We start from the raw sequence: 21188 nt of genomic DNA on the forward strand, positions 1-21188 counted from the left end.
AAAATTTAATACGAAATACTTTTTAGATATTGATAGAAAATATTGTTTGTTTCATTTATTAACATTTAAAGAGTATGTTTATCTAAGAAACTACGAAATGTTTTGGTTAATTCAATCAAGAAAGAGTACAAAAATATAAATAAAATAATGCTAATAACGAATTAGTTCTTAGTTATTTGTTTTTAAGCATTTTTTGGTCAAACTCTTTAAGTTATTTTTATTTTTCTCCGTGTAATCTTCACACATGGCATTGCGACGACTTGACGGCTTTTCGGTGCGTTGTCAGCCGCATTTAAATTTGATTTTTATTAAGCGCAGAAATCAAAGTGGAAAATTTATCTGCTGTCCCGCCCATAATGGTTGTATATCTGAGCATGCCAGGAATATTTCAGGCTATTTTCTCCGCTCATCCTCAACGCAGACTCTCGTATATAAAAGCAATTTTATTGCTCAAGTTGTGCTGCTCGATAGGATAAGCCCCTCATTTATGCCCGTTGCCCGGCAACATGTTGCCTCTGCTGAAGTTGCCTTACCAGCCCACTTGCGGGGGCGTTTGGAGGATTGGGAGTGGCAGGCGGTAACTATTAAAGTGCTGTTAACTTTATTATTTCGAGCACTTGTTGTATAATGTGGCAACGCTGTCATGGCAACTTGGAGCCATAGTTTTCTAGGAAAAAAACAAAGACCAACACAGCACAGGACGAGGAAAAGAAGTCGAAGGAAGGACGAGGACCCGAGTCATAATTTGTCAAAAGATGCTTGGCAAATATTTGTTACAAAATACGTTCTCTATGCTCAGCTTCCCCTCACTTCATAACGCAAGTTTTGCTGATGTAAATTCTTGGCTTTTTCCCCATCATAAAATATATTACTTTTGACTTTTTTTATTCGCTCACAAGTGGCTCGGTTAGGAAAGTTGTTTAATACCCAAAAATATTATTCAACAAAGTTCTCAGCTTCATTGCAGGCCAATTTTTAATTAAAACATCGATATGGACAGGAATGTTTATTTTGTGTCGATATTTGGCCAATGGTTGTTTAATTTTCGAATAGCTATTTTGTGTGTGTTTATTGAATCGGATACGGGCTAATGCATGCCTTTCGACTTTGCAATTTATTTCTGCATTTGCACTTGCGAAATTTAATATTTAAAATGTTTGAAGTGAACTTTGATTTTCCCCAAAGTCATTCAGCAATTATTTCAAGCAATTAATTGATGTTTAGGTCACTGCAATTGACAGAAGTTATGGAAAAATGAAATGAAGAAATGATTTGACATTATTCTTATTACAAATTAAGCATCAACCAAAGTAAAGGTCTTCTTGGATTTTCACATCTGTATTTAATTAAGCAATTTATTATTCTTTTTGTGCCAAAATTGTGTTATTTATCAGTGGCTGGAGTATACGTGAAATAATAACTATTTTTAAACTTTGATGGATTTTCATTTAACTGGTAGTTCATTTCATTTTGAGTTCAGTTGGATTTGTGTAACTTAATATCGAGAAAATGCAAATAAAGAGCTTTAATTTTATCAAGGTATCTTTTTAAATATTTTTTTAGAACACAAAATCCTATAATTTCACTGGATTTTATTTGCCTTTGGTCAACAAAGTCGTTGTGATCGAATTAATATAAATTATTTTCAGTTTACAATGCACTTCAATGATGATTTGGCTGCCGAGTTGTATTCTTATTTCGAGCCGCGATGCCCAGTCGCAACCCTTGAATATTGAATATCAACAAGAATTGCGTTTGGACAATCATAGCTAAAAATCGAATTAACCAAATATTTATTTATTTTCGCTACGCAGCAAAAGCTTTTTCATCCAGCTCCCGGCTGTGGGAACTTGACCAAGCTGCTCCCGGGATATCAACTGACACTTTTTCTCCCGCTCTCCCTCTCGCTGGGATGGGATGGAAAATCAAGGGGGTAAATGGGAGCATTGTCAGCTGCGCTCCAATTTTCCATTTTCGTAGCTCGTCTGCATTACAAGTGAACTTTTTCGCTTGCAACTTAATACCGAGATGGCGATGCGATGGTGATGGTGCTGGCGATGGCGATGACGATGACGATAGCGATGCTTGCTTAAAGTCTTTCACTCTATTATAGTCAAACACACCCAGCAATGGGATATAGTAGAGTGGCAGGGATATATATGTATAAAGGAGGGGGTGTTCGAGTTTTAGTGGGGAGCCTGTCAGCTTGGCTTGGGCCATAAAGTGTCGGAAGAATCACAAAATCATTGTAAATGTTGAACGAATCTCGTATTACACGCAAGGGGCTGGACGTCAGGACATTTTAGTGGGGGAAAAATAGATTGTGGGAGGGGTTGAGAGAGTAAAAGAAAAAGGATGCGGAAAGTGGAAAGTGCCACCGCTGACACTTTGGCTCGCCTTGCACTGCACTTCTTGATTAAATTTCTGCACTGAAAATGAACTTGGTTTACTCCCGCATACTGCCACGTCTTGAAGCTCGTCCGGACGGACAGCTGTATGTCCGAGGGACATTCGCCCCTCTGCTATTTTACTCCCACTTCTTTTTCTGGCTTCCAGGAGTCCCGGGCTTGGCATGATGTTTTGTGGTTTTCATTTCAGTTGTAGTTCCAGCCAGCGATGCCACGACACGCCACGCCACGCTTTTATTGTGGCTTTGACCGCTGGCCCATTGTTGCTAACTGCAAAATGCATTGCTGCGTGGCCGTTTCCTCTGCATTTTCCTTTGCCTTTTCTTTGCCACTTTTTCCCGAATAGCTCCTCCTCCTTTCGGTCTCCGCAATTTCCAAGGATCAGATAGTCGTCCGTGTCGGGCAGCTGTTATTACAATATCCCTTCCTGCGGTGTCCTGAACGGGCTGAAACGGGTTGCCTTGCGAGATAACAACATCAAAACCGTTCGAAGCAAACCAACTCACCCCGGGTTTTTGTGGTTATTTCCTCTGCTGTTTGCCATTAAACTTGAAATTAAATTGTCGTTCCATTCTGGATCCAATTTTTATGCCAAAAGGGAGCTGGCCTAATTGGAATTGATTGAAAGTTATTTGATGTTTGGCCTTTTTGGCCCCCAAAAGGGATTGAGCTTTTCTTTGCCATCTCTTTCTGTCCGTCCGGCAATCAAACCTGTCTATCTCGCTCTGCCTGTGTGTGTTGTTAATAGACTTTGTTGAACGTAATTAACATAATTTAATTATGTGCTTGGCATTAATTTTACGCACGAAATTAAGTGTTGAATTTTAAGTGTCTACACTTTAATTGAGCGACATTTTTATACACTCCCCGCGCGCAAACACGTGCTCTATAGGGTAGCATTTCGGGGATGTTGGTACCTGTACAAAAATGAAAAATTAGGTAATATGAAATTGTTCTAAGATCTCACTCGATTTCATCTTTATAACAATAGGCTGGAGGTGTAGGATACTGCAACACTTTACTTATTTCGAGGGACTTTAAAGATGTTTTTCCTACTTTCAAGGGCTCAGCCATCTCGATAAGGGGTATTCATGGATCGTTGCCTGCCCATTTTTAAACCTAATTGTTATTGCTCCTCTATGGTATGCGACCAATAAAATGCCTGTACTAATAACAATGATATCCGGGGTGTGGGCTTTACCGTGACTAATTAAATTAAACAAAAAGTAACACTCACTCTTCCAGAGGATGGAAACGGAGCTGGGGGATGGTAAGGTGGAGTTGGAAGGGTGCGGGATGGTCTGGAAACGGAGTTTGGGGGACTGTTGCTTTTATGGGCTATGAAACGTTTCCCCCTCTTGGCTTTTACATCCAGTGGAGTCTGGCGCCGCCTTCGACATTAAAAGGGCTTCGGCGCGGGGCTCGTAAAAAAGGAGATGCCTAATAAAAATGCCACAGCACGTACGTCAACCTGCAGGCATTAGTCCTACTTACCGCTCACACACACACTCGTACTCACTCACAAACACACACATTGTCCTATCTGGCAGGATGTGGAAAAAACAAAAACAACGACAAACTCATCGCTGTTGTTATTAATTTGCAAAGCGCAAACTTGTTCCTTGTTCGCTCGGCAATATCCTGGCCGAATAATGTTTGGCTTCGAAGAGCCTGGCAAACTCTTGGGAAGTAATAAGCTGAAGCCTCGTCCTGGGCCATCCTTTTATTTAGCTATTTGCAAGCAATTTGATTTTGTTTTTATGCCCAAAGTGTTTGCCCAATGTATCAAAGTCGTGAACCCTCTGCACTGCAATGAAATGATTAATTTTGGCTGATAGGATCGTTTTGTCCATACTTTCTTTGTAAATTAAACAAGGATAACAGCCAAGACTCTTCTCCGAGTTCATAATAAATGTTGTTGCATTTTAGGTAGATCCATTTAGGGGTACTGACAAATGCCTTAAAGTAGTCAATAGTAAGAGTTTATTAGAGGAGGACGAAATTTTGTTTCATAATTTTAGGCACTTAAATAGCAACAGTGCATAAAGCTTGTAGATTTTGGCATTAAATACATTTAATAGAGTAAATAATTATTTAAAGACCAAGGCTATTGTATATGATGACTCCATTAGAAACGAGGTTTTGAAGAGTTTTGAGTTTCTTCCTGTGCAGCCATCAATATCCCACCCCATTAAGCTCCACGCATCCCCGAAAAGTTCGCATCCGCATCGTGGGCATCCGTATCGAATTGCAGTTGGCCGCCGGTCCATTAGGCGTCCACTTGTCGCCCATAGCTTTTAGCCAAAAGATGATGGGAAATGCGAAATGGGGATGGGGTAACAAAAACAATACCCAAAAGCAAACCCCCGCAATGCCAAATATTGTTTTGGGCCGATATAGCTTTTGCGGCAGATAGACGCCTTTATCACAAGTCGAGGCTTTGTAAATTGAGCTGCTAATGGCCCGAGCACACAATGCCAAACAAATACAATGGCTGATGAGACACAAAGGCACAAAGTATTAAAATAAATGTATGTATAAACGGGCTAAAGGAGTCCAAGGAGCCCGAGAAGCCCGAGGAGGAGATCGAGCAGAGTGTGTGCTCGAGTTTCCCAGGACGACGGCATCTGGAGGCCAGAAGGCAGGCCACTTAATCCCGCCAAGACTCGCCTAAGCAACTTTATTAGGCCACGTCGACTGGCACTTTGGCGGCACTTGAGTGCCAACTTGAATGCACTTAGTCCTACATCTGGAGTTCCTGTTCCTCCGGCTAAATGCTGTTGCCTGCCTCTGTTGCACCTGACAGTAGTTGGCTTCTTGAAAAACTGCCATTAACTTGTTACAACTTCCGGCGCTGCCTGCACTTCCTGTGATAGGCTGAGTACCTCAGCGAGCAACCCATCGTCCCCCGCACTATCTAACTTTTTGCCATTTTCCTTTATTTTATTTGAGCGCTTAACTTTTGCCAGGACTTCCTGGCGCCCACTTCATCTTGCTCACACCGAAGGACGCATATTTAGTTGACATTGGGCGCGCTCATTGTTTACCTGGAGCCCCTTGACAGGATCGCAGCCAAACAATTTGCGTCAACGGCACCTGCTTTACTGCCTTTCCCACCTTTTCATTTACTTTCCTTCAAAAAGGCTACGTAGAACTGCCAGGGTTTCTGCTCAACAGTCGCCGTTCGCCATTCGCCATTCCCCATAATCATCATCGTCCTCGTCGTCATTATAATGAGAAAATTGTTTCAATTATGTTTGTGTTTAGTTGCTTCAATTTGCTAAGCAACATCATTAAGTGCCGTAACTTGGCCCCCACTCATAAAAATATAATTTGAGTTCAGTTCGACTAGGACAAGGGTAGTTTCGCCCAGCACCCATTGCAAAAAGTCGGGGCAAATAATGTACTATATAGTATATGAATAAAACAGCACACACTCTGGCGAGCGCAGAAAGGAGAAAACTAAATACAAACACAAACACAAATTGAGCACGTGAAAAGTTCACGTTCACGTTCATGCCACCCACGTATTATAGAAGGGGCCACAAAAATAGCAATGAATTTATGATATATATGTGAGATAATTGGATATTATCTATTTATTATTTACTAATAAATATATCAGTTATTTAGGTTTGGGTTTATGGTTTGACAACTGATTTGGTGCGACTTTACAACAGATTGACAATTTTTCGGCTGATTATTTTATAACGCCACAACTTTTCAACTTTATTTCGGCGGCTTCTACTTCTTAGTGGTGGACATTCTTAACGGGCTCTTCGATGCACGACTCTAATCGATATTAATAGGACTGCCAACTTATTTGCATAGCGCCACCTCACATATATAACAGGAGTTACTAAAAATCTTGTTTCTAATATAATTTAAGGATTACAATTAATTAGTAACTCCTTTCATGTAATATATTATTTCACTTATACCTTTACAAGGTATGGGAGTGTTGCTAAGGCTTTTGAATCTCTTATAAAAGCGTCTTTAAATATGCCCTTAGATTTATTATTTATATTAAAAGTACCTTTAATTTTGAACACAACTGTTTGGCCCTACTGCTCCTGCAGTGCTGGCCATGTTTTCTATTTCTGGGCTCACGTGGCCATGACGGCGCCCAGCGGAAGTTGGCGCTGCCAGAGTCTGAGTCTCAGTCTCAGCCAGAAGGAGAGGCAACGAGTTGCTAATACTTTGATTTTGCCGCACAACAAAACTTTCACGAGGATTATTTTCACATTACAAACAAAAGGGAACACCAAAACGAAACTACAAACAATAATAATAACCTAACCAAGCGGAGAGTCGCTTTATGGCTTCCGTTACCCTGGAAAGTAAACATGGGATCCTCTGGATGAGGATACAATGGAGTTTTACTAAACAGATTTTTTAAGGTTTTGATTAAAAAATTAATAAGTATATATTTTCTAATGTATCTAAGAGAAGTCCATTTCAGTAGTTCATGTTTACGTACTATTTTAAAATTCAAAATTGGTTCTAATGAAAATTCAACAAAAGTGCAACCAATTTTTAAACTAATTACTCGTTTGTAAAGCTTTTATTAAACGAGTTTTAATTGTTTGTTTATGAAAAAACTTTATTGGGAGCATAATAGCGTTTTTAGGAAACAGGGAAACTCTGTTAATAAATTTCCTTAATGTTTTCAGTAATTTTTATCGTGTAAACTTTTTTAATTTCGTTTTCGCTTTACCGATTACAAAATCTGTCAAAAATAAAAATCTATCACCCAGATAGGTATAAATTATGTCGAACCTATATCTCTCTATATTGTCGTTCTGCAGACAGTAGTATAATGGCTTTTAACTCCTGCACAAGTTCTTAGTTTTAGTCTCAGCCAAATGCAATTAAAAGCCATTCCGTCTAATTGCCTTGCGCATGGTTATTATTTCGGTTGGTTTGGCAAAGATATACGTAGAAAGGAAGTTTTGTTGGCATCCTTTTTTAGGCGCTTAAACTAAATCATATACAAGAATTAACTATTTTCTGAGGGTGACTTCGGAAATATCCATGTGCATGTATATCTCCGAGTATTGAGTCATAGGCCAAAGGCAATTTATGGAGCATATTGTGCCGTTGGCTGGTATCAGTGCTGGAAATCCCACAAAAAATCTCCTTTATTGCATGCACAGCACGTTTCATGTGTTTGTCTGACTGCTCCTGCTCCTGTTCCTGCTCCTGCTCTTGCTCATGCTCCTGCTGCTGCTGTAGGAGGTCCTGTTCCCGCTCCTGCTTTTACTGCTCCTTTTCCAACGTTCATTTGCAAGCAATGTGATCAAGCCTGCAATCTGCAATTTTAAGCAGAAAGCCGAGAGACGCCCAAAGGTACGGGGAAGGCAAATAAAGTTTAATTTGAATGCTTCTGTTGAACGTCACACGCTCAGGGATTGGGAACAGAACAGGACAGGGATTGTGACTGGGATTGGGCTGTCTGAGAGGCGTGTCTCGCCCCCAATAGTCTTCCCCTCGTGGCAAAAGGGGCACAAAATCAAAGTTATTTGTATTTATTTGCAAAATCGTGTGGCGCGTGCAGGAGCAGCAACAATGCCCCGGACATGATGTTCGGGTGGGTATATATGGTGCAAGGAGTAGTTTCGGGCCAACTTGGGAGTGAGACGTTGGCTGGAGCCGTGAGGTACGACCCTATAAGGTGTATGTGTTCCATGGGCCCGGACTCGCTTCATTGCCTGCGATTGCCGTTGCAATCTGCTTATTTGTCCTGGTCGAACAGGGAGAAAATTCGTGGGCGTTCTGGTCCCAGACTGCCATTTAGTTGATATTAATAATCATAGGTATTATGTATGTTTTGTCGGCCATTTTACACAAATATTGATGGAATTTCAGTGATTATATAGTAGCTAGTGTCGAAAGTCGTGGTGATGACAAAATTATATTGAGTGTTTTAATGGAGAAAGATTGTGCTATAGCCTAGAGCTAATAAGTCCTTTTTAGTTATGCTAATAAAACTGTTTTGGTTGTTCACTATAATGGATTTTTATCTATAAGTTTTAGATAAGAAAACCATTTTTTATATTTTTAGAACCTTTAGTTAGTTCTCAGTTAATTCACATTCACTTGAACATTTTGTTCACTGTGGATCTGTAGTTTGTGCCTGGTATTTACTCTTTTCAGTTTTCTGTTTTGTATTTTGCATTGCAGCACGTTACAAGTGCCGAGGAAAATGTTAACGTCAATATGAAATGCACCTCCCAGAGTTCGGGTCCTTTGAATTTTTGCACGCACGTGCGTCACGTTCCTAAACCAGAGGAAAAACACGTTCCTCTAAGCAGAAGGACTACGTCCAACTCGATTCAGCTTTCAGCTATTGGGTCGTGCCAGCATGCATGGACACCTCGAGTGTTGGAATTGACTTGAGCCCATAACTTAGAGGCTGCTTATTTACACATCACATGGATTTTTCTGATTTTCAATGTTAGATATCTATCTGACAAAGACGCTCAAGGGAATTTCTTTTGGTAAATGGCTGGGCAAATATTTCCATTGAGTGATATTCTTATTTTGACAGCATTTAAATTTTTGCTTAAACGTTTCGATTTTAATTGCTTTTCTCCCATCAAATCATATTGACTGCTTATCAAACATTTATTTACGGCCTCCGTCTGGGCGGTGTCGGGGTGTCTGCCGGATGTGCTACGGTTTGGGTGCCATTGTCAGATCCTTGGCCAATTCCTTGGCAAGTGCAAGTGCAGTACGTAGTACGTAGTACGTATTCGTGCTGCCAGAATGCAATGCATAAATTTATGGCATGCCGATGCAGAGCAGGCAATTAAGAAGACTGGGAGGGGTCGGAGTCTCTCTGGAAGGATATTCGAGGAGATTGGCTGGCTTGTTTCGGCTGAGCTTGTGCACTGAATGCATAAAATGAAAATCTCGAAACCCGAATTCAAATGCGGCTCAATGCAAAACCGAAGGCGTTGCTCAGACTTCAGTTGTGGTACACGGAGAAAACCACAATTCAAATTCAAGATTTTTATCTGGAATTCGAATGAGCAGATTTATTGTTTTATTAAACGGATTAAATTCTGAAGTAGCCAAATCTTTTCTTATTTTAATGCGATTTTATCTGGTGAAGGACAAATATTTGTGCCTCTATTAGGAAAGTTTTGTACATAAAAACAGGAATTTTATAACTAAATGTGGTTTTATTTATTGAAAGAAACAAGAAGAAATTAAATATTTGTATTTATTTGTGAATGTATAAAATAATCTGTATTAGATAGATAAGCAGATTTAATAATTTATTAAAGGATTAATTTAATGCGATTTAATTGATTAATGGAAAACTATTTGCTAATCAAATTGAAACGGATTACTGGAAAATAATTGTTATGAAGTTACCAATGTTAAAAATGAAGTGAAATATTTTATAGATATGAGACTAACAAGGCACCTTACCTCTTCTTTTTCACTAACCAAATTAAAGAGGTAAATCGCTTAAATTAAAAATTTGATTTTCTTTCTTCACTTTGCCTTTTGTTCTCTCTGTAAGCTGTTGCAGTTGCACTTGTTATCGTTGCTGTTGCAGCCATAAATAAAACAACCGAACATGGCGATGGCGCGGCCAAGAACCCAGTCCCTAACCCTTACCCTTACCCAAGCCCAAGTCCAAATTCAAATTCAAACTCAAACCCGGCCTGGGTCTGGGTCTGTGTTGCTTGTTTGTATGTAATATGATTTAAATTCAATTTGTGGCATTTGTTATCGATATCAAGACATGCCCGCCCACCAGCACACACACACACTCAAACACTCGCACACACACATAGGCAAACACTCAAAGTACTGGCACACAAACAAACACACTCAATTACATGCAGTAAAATTTGTTTTCAATTATACATACGATATATGGTTTAGATGTCTGCCGTTCATGTTAGTCAGCCGCTGTGTGTAAGAGAGTTTGTTTGAAGGCATAATGGGGCGTATACGCAATATTTTATGCATCAGCTTTAAAGCATGCCAGCAGCACTTCGTATGCTCCTGCCACCGATATTTCCCGTTCCCGTTCCTGTCAGGATTGTTTATGGTCTTCGACTCTTATGTTTAGCCCCTGACTTCGTTTTGGCATTGCGAACTGGAAAATTCACATTCGTTTTGTGTATCCTATTATCGCTTAAATCTTTACGGTTGCCGGTTGCGATGAAAGGCATTTTTACACGTTTCGCTAACGGAACTTCATTGCTAGGGAAACGCAGCGCACATGCACAAAAAACAAATCAAATATGCTATCTTCAGGATCTAGATATCTTTTTATAACATTTTTCAAGTCTAAACATAATAAATCATAAAAATATCATTGCCTGGATATGCAGAATGTGTTTGTTATTTTAAAACCTCGTGTTTGTTCTGACTCTGTCTCATGAATGTATGCATCTTTCTCGGTGCCAAACTGCATATTTTAGAGTAAGCCTAAGATGTCATCTCTTTGGCTTTTAAATGCCATTTAAAGCTGAAGAACAAACTTTTAAAGGATATCAAAAAATTTGCTTCTGTGTAGAGAAAGAGAGTGCCACAGATGTGGCCGAACAAAACCAAAACCACATATTCCAAAAAAGAAGGCAGGAGTGCCGAAGCTTTTGGCAACTTCAACCGCAATTTACTCATTTCATTTTGAGTTTTGCGGTTTTATTTCGCTTACGAGCGAAATCCATTTGAACAAGAGCCCAACTTTTGGCGTTCTGTAGTATATTTTTTTGCAGCCTTTTTTGCCCGGGAAAACCACCTACTACCATCCACCACCACCCACTTAGCAGGCCAACTCCGAAACAAGCAGGTTCCAACTTCAAGTGGCAGGAAAAAAGAAAATCCTTTGCTCTTAGCCCACTTCCCTCTTCCTACCGTTTCGCTGTTCGCCGTTTGCTCAGCGAAAGTACAAATTGCATGGCGCCCAGCTCATTAAGAGTCGACATGCAATTATAAAAGCAAAAGCGAGGCAAAAACTCAAACGGCGTTGGCATGACGCCCGAAAATGAGTGAACGAATCAGCGGGCCAACTCGAATGAAACTCAATTCGGCTCAAAGGCAAAACGGTTTATTTCGTGCGAATACGTCCGCACAAAAGTCAGTCAAAATGTGCGTCATTACACACAGATATGTGTGCACAGGCAGAAAAATGAGTGTACTATGCTTATTTTGGTTTTAATTGGCCTTACTCAAATATTACTCAAATAGAAAATGGGCCAACTTTCTTGATTTTTAAGAAGGGAAAATAATTATTTTACTGAGAAAGTTTATTTAAAACTTATATCACAGACTCGGAAGGAAATTCGATGATTATTAAACCATTTTCTTTGAAATTCAGTTTCCGTAATAATCAGTTTTTCTAAATTGTCATTATTATATGTTTAAATAAAATATCTAAGACAATTTTATAGAAGTTTCTAGTATCTAGTTCATCAGTCCAAATTGGCATTTTTTGAGTAACAAAATCTATCAGTGTAGACTGTGAGTTTTTCACGTGTTGGCCACTTGACTCATTAAAAACCCGGAGGTTTTTTCACTCTCCGCCGTGTTTTTGTACGGGTGTGCGGGTGAATGTGTGTGTTTGTGTGGAAAAGCGCTTCAATTGCAGTTTCAGTTTTCAACTTGCCCTTTGCAATAGCCCTGAAGTGTTGATGAAAGCCCCCTCCAGTATTCCCCCGCTTCCCAGCTTCATTTGCGCTGCTGCCCTTACGTTTTCCATTTTCCTCGCTTTACCAAACCCCCGCCATCTCCAGCCCCTCTGGCAGACATTTTCATGTAGCAATTTGTAAGCGCTTTTAAGCCGGGGCACAAGAGCTCGTTATGCCACTTTTCAATGAGGCAGCGGCTCAGTTGGAATGGCAACAGTACTGAGGATCGGTGGCGGGAGTGTGGCGAAGTGAAGTGAAGGACGGCAAGGTGAGTGCTTTGGCGGCTCAACAGGTTGTGCATGTCGAGCCAAATTAATTATGCATTATGTACATTGGCATACGGGCGCATTAAGTTGCATAATTCGCCAGACTCGACGGCCACTTACCACTGGTATCCTTGTCCTTCTGTGGCTAATCCTCGCCAGCTTTCAGCCATTCAGTCAGTCACTCAAGGAGGCCAGACAGCTGTAATGAAGAAAAACAAACGGAAAAAGACAGTCAGTAAAGGAAGCTAAGTAAGTCGAAGGGCAGCATGTTCAATTCACAAATGTGACGCGACTTCCGCAGCTCACTTCTGCTAATGCTGATGTGTATCCTTTGTAATTAATAAAAGTTTCACCAGATAGAGAGGCAAGTTTGCTGCGCAAACTTTGCTCATTTTTGCACCCCACTTTAGTTAGTTTTATCCTGGCATTGCATAAATTGCGTCAAATTAGACAGAAATATTTAATTAATCTCGCCGAAAGTTGCTTTATTGAATTATTTGCCGCCTTGGCCACGTTAATGTGCCAGCTAGGAGAAACTGCTGGCAAACTATTTTAGCCAAGAGTCATTAAACGCGATGTACGCAGCAGCGTATGGGCCACCTCCAGCTGAAGGAGCAGCATTAAGACAGTGAAGTTTATTGTGAAGGATATTTTCGGACTGATTTATTAGTTAGGGGAAAACATTTACAAATTGGGATTCATTTTGTTTTTAGGAATACAAGTTTTTGCTAATCAGATGGTTCTTGTTTTTACTTATAATTAATAGTAAATTTATGTCAGTCATATCTATACAGATAATAATAGATAAATATATATATTTTGATTTATTTAATGTTTCAGTCCCCTTGGCAGTGCACTTCTTTAACTATTCAGTAGGCCTTTGCCCGGGGGGTTAAATTGTTTTGTTTTCCTTGAAGGGAAAGCCCGGTGAGCTTGGCAATTGTCATTAGGCGGCTTGGCTTCCTGGATCGGAGTTGTTGGCCGCAGGAAGAGCGACCATCTGCCATTGACAAATGACACGATTTACATTATACCCGATGCAATTTTTCAGCATGCCAGCCGACATGTCAGCACAGTGGACACAGCAGGCAGTCGAGCGGGCAAACAAATGATGATGATGCGGATATCTCCGCCCATGTATACAAGTATATGTGTGTGTGTAAGGATGTGTAAGGACGTGATGCACGCGCCATCTTAAGCGGCGGAAACGGAAGTCATTTGGCCAACGTTCATGATGCCCCGCTCTGTTCATGTCGCTCCGTTTGCCGCTCGATGGCGCCGAGTTTTATGGCGAATGCAAATAGATACGCACACAAGTACACATAAAACGTAATTCTTTATTTACGGCAGCTTCTTTGCCGCGACTTCCTTGGCTCCTCTCCTTCTTTTCCTCCGCATCCTTCTGGGATTTTCTTCCTTTTGCATGCATTTCTTTTTTGTTTTTAATTTGCACCACGCCGGGAAACTGTTGCAGTTCCCTGGCAGCGGAAGTGTTGAATTTCTTATGAAAGTTACAAACGTCAAGCGGATGGCGCTGGTACTTTGTCCTTAGTTTTTGCCTTTTCCCCCCGTTGCCATTGCCATTTGTTAGTCGATAATTTCGTTTTGTTATTTAGCATTTGTGCATTTTCGTTTCGCGAATGCAGTACCCACCGTAATTGACATAATTTGCGAGTTTCTCTGGAGCACGTCTCATAATATATTCAACTACCAGAGCTGCTTGCCAAGCAAGGCAACCAATTTCGAACTAAGCCAAGTTTTTCGAGAATATCTCTCTTAGAAAATTGTAAGCTTTTTTTGCGTCTACATTCACAGACATTTCCCATTAGCCCTGTGTATATATGTATGTATCCAACATCCCCAGACACGCTTTATGTATTTTGCATGGAAATCGTGCTACAACGGGGCCTTTTGAACGTCCACAAGTCGATAAAGACGTCGGAAATGTCAACATGATGACAACAAATTTGTAAAAAAATTCTTGATTTATTTGGCCCCGAAACCACAGCAACAACAAAAAACAACGAGGGCTAAATGAAATGCTTTTCGTTGTCGGCAAAGCCAAAAGCAGGCAGCTCATGCTGGGCTAATGGCACGTGGGGCGGTGCCACGCCCCTTGGCCATTCAATGCCGCCATCAGCCACACAGCTCACGTAATGAATGCGAGAAAAGCCAAAGCGTAAAAAAATTTCAAGGGAACCGAGATTGAGAATGAGTATGGTATGGTTCCTTCGAGGGTGGTGGTGATGGTACTTCAGGAACTGGTCACCCACTGAGTAGTGGTGGGTGGTGTTGCTGGTGGCAGCGTGTGTGGTGGCATATAATTTTCAATGTTGACAGGCAGCAAATGTTAATAACGCGCCCATAGACGATAATGGCCGGGCCGCAACGATATACAAATAGTCACTAGGAACACAGGGAGAACATATTAAGTACTAAAAAAGTATTAGAAATGAAACATATAGGAAGGAAAAAGATGTAACTAAGTAAATCGACAAATATATTTTCCTATCAAAATGAGAGTAATGAGTAAATTGTAAGATAATTAAATTAAATTTTTGATTGATCCACTTCAAACCGCGTTTTTAATTAGTTTTTCTGAACTTATTCTAATTAAAAATCGTTTGAAAATAAAAATCAAGAGCCACATTCTCAGTTCAATTTTCGCCCAGTGATAGCAGCAGGAAAGAGCTCGTTTGGAAGCGCAACCAACGATGTCCACCCAGTAATAGCGTCACAAATGACCGAGATTTAGCAGTGGCGAACGAGGGTCAGCTCATGTCCTGACCAGAACCCTCGGCTCTCAGTGCTCGGCTCCAAAGTCACCTACATCAATGTGGCTGTGGCAGCTGAGGATGGGGGACAGGAGATGATGTAGGTGGACTTCATTCGATTGATGGGCTCTACTTCTTGCGATTAAGTGCAGGACGACAACAATGGACGGCGAACCGAGTTGAATATGTGACCAAATGTATGGCAGGACCTTGCTCACAAAATTTAAAATGGAATGAAAACTAAAAGTAAGAATAGCAAGTAAGTTTGAGCGCCTTCATCTGCTGGTGAAATGGAATCGATTGAAATGCTATAAGTCCTTGAAGGAGATCTCAACGAAGTTTCCTATATTTACTTTACTCTTTTGTGTGTTCTCGCAAGTTTTTCTTTTCTATAAGGACTCCATTTGAATTTCATTCAATTCTGTACGCTTCATCTTTTTGGTAAAAATGAATTTAGATATTTAAAATAATTCAGCTCTAAAACATGTTAATCATTGAACAGCATTGAGCTTAAAATTAAGTAATCCAGGTTTACGACCCTCCTAAATGCATTTAATTAAAAACCAAAATCGATGTATTTATCCTGAAATAACGAGCGATTTTCCCTTGCTCGATTTTCCCCACTCTTAATCGGTAAATTCAAACCATTTTAGTGGCTGGAATTGGGATGTTGATGGCGTTGGCTTTGGTCAGCTGGAACCGTCATTAATTCCACGTCAGGAACACCGCGTGTCACGATGACTCCCACTCACGACCCACGTCATCCTGGTAAGTCCCTTCAAATTCCTTTCGCCGTTCCACTAAATCGTGGGCAATTAACTTGCCTGATGACTCCTGCCAATCACAGCAAACTGACCTGGCCATGCTGTCGTCCTTTCTGGACCTCAACTAAACTCCGACATTGCCCCACTTGCTCCCCTTGGAGATTTTTAAACTGTCGTTGCGTTCTTGGTCCTCTTGAAACTTGGCGATATATATATGGTATATATTTCTTCTTTTTTGCGCTGCGGTTTCGCCCGGACAGGGATTTTCATTTTAATTTGCTAAACGCGTTAGAACTGCTGTGGGGGAACTTGGCACACAGGAGAAAAATCTTGCGATATTTAAAGTTTTTGTTTTCAAATTATGATTGGGAATTTGTTAATCTCTTAAATAGCTAAACAAAGTAAACTTAAGTTTTGAACTTAATTAATTATTTTCATAATAATATTCAAAATATTTTAAGGATTTTTATAAAAGGGGGAAAAAGTGGGAGAACGCAAAGCATTCCTAAATCTGTCAAGAAATAATATTTCTTTTAACCGAAGGATAAGTTCAGTTAAGAAGTAATATTTCTTTTAATAATAATATTTCCTTCCTTCATTTAAGTTGATTATAACAAAAACTCCTTTATTTTCTTAAATCCTATTTAATTTTTAAATATTTCTTGCAGTGTCCTTCAGTTCACCCTTCTGCGTTCCGCGGCTAAAATTGGAGTGCTTCGTCGACGGGGTCGTACATTAAGGGGATTAGCGACGTTAAACGCTTTGATTTAGGATACGTGCGCCACCAGCGATATGCGATAATTAATTCCCAGCAACCTGGCCAGGAACACAGCAACACAGACACACATGGTTAGGGGAAATCCGCTTTAAGGAGAATCAGAGCTATGAAGAGAAACCTCTATGCAAAATGGGAATGCTAGGGTGTCACCGCACAAAAGTAATAAGCTGAAAGCCTGACGATGATGAAGACATGGCAGCGGAGTCATTTACAATGCTCCTCCTGCGAAAGGATGCATAAGGCAAGAAGCGAAAAATGTGCGCCATTTTGCTCGGGTTGTCGCCGAAATAAGTCAGCCATTTCCTAACCCACCTTGCCACTTTCCCAACCACTTTCCCAAACCACCACCCCACCCACCCACTTCTCAACCTTTCATGTGCATTTTCGCATAGGCGAAAACATAAAACACAATGCCATTTGGGCATTGAAGAAGAAGGAGTCGCGGCAAATGAACATAAAATGCCACTTACTTGTCCAACAGCCACGCCCCTTGAAGTCACTGGGTGGTGCATAACTTTTGCATTCTTTATGAGTGTTCCTCTCCCCTGTCAGCTGGTATATGTATTTATATATATATTTGGGTTCGGCGTTCGCGGCGTCGGAAATTTAATGCCTGCAGCAACTTCATTTAACTTTTTAACCCAGCTCAAATGTATCTGGTTGCAAGAAGCCTTTTTTTCACCAGGATCAAAAACATGAAATGGGTTAGGTGACAAAAGCAGGGATGCCAAAGGTTGGGGGCAGGACCAAAAAATAAAAAACAGAATGGAAGGAAAAGAAAAGAAAGGCAGCGAAGCTTGCGGCTGCTGCCACACAATCTGCCATATCACTGACAGTTTTATCGACTTAACAAAACTAACTGCCATTAGTTTCACTTTGCTGCGAGTGTTGCTGAAAAGCTACGACATTTTCGCCAGCTTTCCGACTCTCTCTTTCGCTCTCTCTTGTTCCATGCAAAAACTCGGAAGGAAGGAAGGAAAACTCCGGGTTACAGTAGCAAGACAAAGGCAAAATAAACACGGAACATGGGAGAAAAACCAACGAGAAATGAGAAAGGAGCGCCGAGAAGCAGCTACAACATCAACAATGGTCTACAAGGGAGATAAGCAAAATGGAACTTGGGACTCGGATAGAGGATGTGTGTCAAAGGGGGTGGGCACTGTACGGGGCCTGCCCGACTGCTCCTGGCAGACGTTGAAAAATCACTTTAGCATGACCCCAAAATGTCTATTTCATTAATACAAATAAACCCGGAAGGGGGGCCGAAAACCGAACCGAACCGAATGCCTCCCCAATAGCGGGAAAGGCCAAAACAAATCGTTTGTGCCCGCTGCAAGGACATTTGGACAAATTAAAATGAACATGAAAAGCGGCGGCCAGATAAAAACCAAATGGCCCTGGTCCTCTTCCAATCTTCCCGAAGTCCAAGTCTATACTGGCCACCGTCTCGTCCTTTTTTGCACGTCTTCGGCTATCGACATTAAAATTTGTCATTCGTTTTTTTGTCGTTTCTATCGCTCTTTTTTGCCGCTCGATAAGATTGTGCCCCTCTTTCTAAGGAGTATTTAAATTTAGTCTGGAGGCTTGTGAAATAAGTTACCATTACCCTAGAAACATTTCATTTTACCATTTTAAAAATCCGAAAATCTGGAAAAGATTCTTTAAAAATGTTCCATCAATCCTTTTCTTAAACACTTTGAGTTTAAAATAAAAATATCAACCATTTCTAAACCAGTTTATTGCCCGGTTTTTTAATGTCCCCCAATAAAATTGAAGTTTATTTTGAAATTACAAAAATGTTAAGTCATTTAGAGGCCAGGAAACCCCAAATTTAATAGCCATTTTATGGTCCACTAAAGAGCATCCACATTTCGCTGCCTCGAAGGCCAAGAAGCGGAGCGCCCATTTTTATTTCTTGTATTTTTCTTCCCTATTTGTTTGTTTAACATTTTTTCTCTTCCTTTTTTGGCCCAGGTTATCCAAACTACTTGAGATTCCCGGCACATGGCCAAGACGACGTCGTTGTCGTTGCCGCAAAATGGCTTAGATAAACAGCTGGAAACATGGCGTCTCTAATCGGGCAAGTGCTGGAAATAATTTTCAGCAAATTCGCTGTGAAAAGTTTCTCGATTGATGACCATGTTCGGTCGTTCAACTGCGGAAGCTGTCATTGTTCGTTCGCCGCTTCATTTATATTTGTATTTCATTAAAATTATTGCCCGAGTATAAGGCCGTATATGTGGGTGCTTCTGTGGGCCAGCAACGGCGGCGGCAGTGGCGGCGGCTCTCTCTCTTGTGTGTGGAAAACTAATTGATTGGCACAGTTTTTGCCGGGGCTTGATCGATTGATTTAATTTATTGTAAAAAGCTGCTGAAATTGATGGAGTTGAGAGGGCGAGGCGAATCGCGCTGGGCTGAGTTCAGTTCAGCCAGCAGCAGCACACACAAAATACAAAAAAAGAGGGCATTGGGCGTAATACCATTAAGCCATGACGAAGCGGAAAGACTGACTGTCCGTTGGATGGGGTGGAGACTGAAAGCGGGGGTGAAAGCCCTGGCCATCGCTCCTGGTAATGTCATCAAAGTGGCTACGAAATGCATAAAGCGGCCAACAAAGGCAAACACCCGAAAGACTCAAAGGCGAGCGCGGCTAAAAGCCAAGGCAAAAAAATCGATGGGATTCTAAAGTGGCTTGTGGCCAAGGATGTTGGCGTTCCAATGCGATGCGAAGCGATGCGATCCGATGAGATGTGATGAGATGCCAATGCTGATGCCGAAGATGATGATGATGATGATGAGTCTGCCCCATCCGCTTCGGTATAAGAACCATCACTATAACCATACTCATTCCCATCGTCTTCTACTTGGCTTTGAGTCGCTTTGTACATCAAGTGTGCAGCGAGAGGAAGGGACTTCAAATTGCACTTTTCATTAATCAGAAAACCGGAAATGAGTCGAAGTCGACGAGGAGATGCCCTTTGCTGAACAGCTTGAACATAATTAAAATGACTAAGCTGGTTACACGAAGAAAAAATGAGATTAGAGGGTATAATTTTCTTAATATCTACATTCGAGATAAAGTTTGGTTTACACCTTTAGACCAAAGAGCTTGTTTCTAAGAGAAATTAAGCTTTGATATCAGGAATGACTTCAAATTCAATTAAAATGATAGATTTTCCATAAAATAATATGCTTTTCTTAACGAATTTGTCTGGAAAAAGGGGCAATGTTGTCCACAAAATCTGTTCCAAAAACATTATTTTAAAGCAGCAACCTTTATTCCCAGTGCGGCGGCTTGTCATTCATCAATGTTCGCTGGCTGTGCGGCGGAAATGGTTGTTCCTTGGAAATTAGCTGGTCTGGACTGGCAACTGACGTCAAAGTGTGTCAAAGGAGATGCACAAAGGGCCAAAGGGAAGGACTGCTGACAAGTGCAGTGGCAAAATAATTTACACAACTTTTGCCATCTCATGTCGCTGAAATCGCAAAAAAAGAAAGGAGAACAGAAATAGGGAAAAACGAAAAAAAGGAAAAGGAACTTCGCGTTGAAGTTTGAGCGGTTTTTCCACCGGAAGAAGCTTTTCAATTTCCGTGACAAACGCGGCAAATGTTTGGCCAAATTCAATTTCGCCCACGCACATGCAGACAGCCCTAAACGCCGTCGAGCATTTAAATCCGACATTATTGAGTTTGCCAATGAATATGTCAACAAAAATGCTGATCACACGCAGCCAGGAGAGGAATCGAAGGGAAGGAAAGAGATGGAAAGGGAATGGGGGACACTCTGCCTCTGCCAGACGACAATCAGCTAAATAGACGAGCCGAAATGCCAAGCCCGCCAAGTCGACTCAACTCAACTCAGTGGACTGGCTGACTGACTGACTGACATGCTGAGCAAATGATGAGGAATGAATGCGAAATGGTAATCAGCATCAGCAACGGCAATGAAAATGGGGGGCCTCATCGCAATGGAAAATGCAAATGGGAATGGTTTGGGATTGACTGGAGTTGGGGTCGAGACCGGAGAACAACTCGCATTCGAATGAAGATGGAAATGAAAATGTGTGGGACCCGCACGTCCTGATTTCGTTGATTCAGCGTCAAAGTCAGCCCTAAGCCAGGACTACGACCAGCATTAGGAGCAGGACCAAATAAAAGTCAACTCCTCGACTCTTCGGCTCCTCGCAGTTGTTTAGAAGTTCGCCGGGTTTCTGGTTTTAGGTCATAGGGATGCACTCAATGCGAGGGCATTAATCAAACGTATCGAACCATGTGGCCATGTGTGAAATTGTGCAGGCCACTGATTGCAGATAAGGTCCGGATTGAGGGGCAAAAAAAAGGGAGATACTTCCTACTTCGCAGACAGGAATGGTCCTCCGTGGTACGTGGCGCCCTGAGTTATGCAGTGAAAAATTGTTGAGAGCAAGATGAATGGTACGCGGGGGACACGGGGGGCAGTAACTCGGAAACGTGGTCAGCCATCCTGGCATTCATTCGCCCAACTATGTGGTAATAAGAAGATACCGAAAAAGTGTATACAAA

Source organism: Drosophila eugracilis, unplaced genomic scaffold (genome assembly GCF_018153835.1).
Source record: "Drosophila eugracilis isolate 14026-0451.02 unplaced genomic scaffold, ASM1815383v1 contig_2154, whole genome shotgun sequence".
Taxonomy (NCBI): domain Eukaryota; kingdom Metazoa; phylum Arthropoda; class Insecta; order Diptera; family Drosophilidae; genus Drosophila; species Drosophila eugracilis.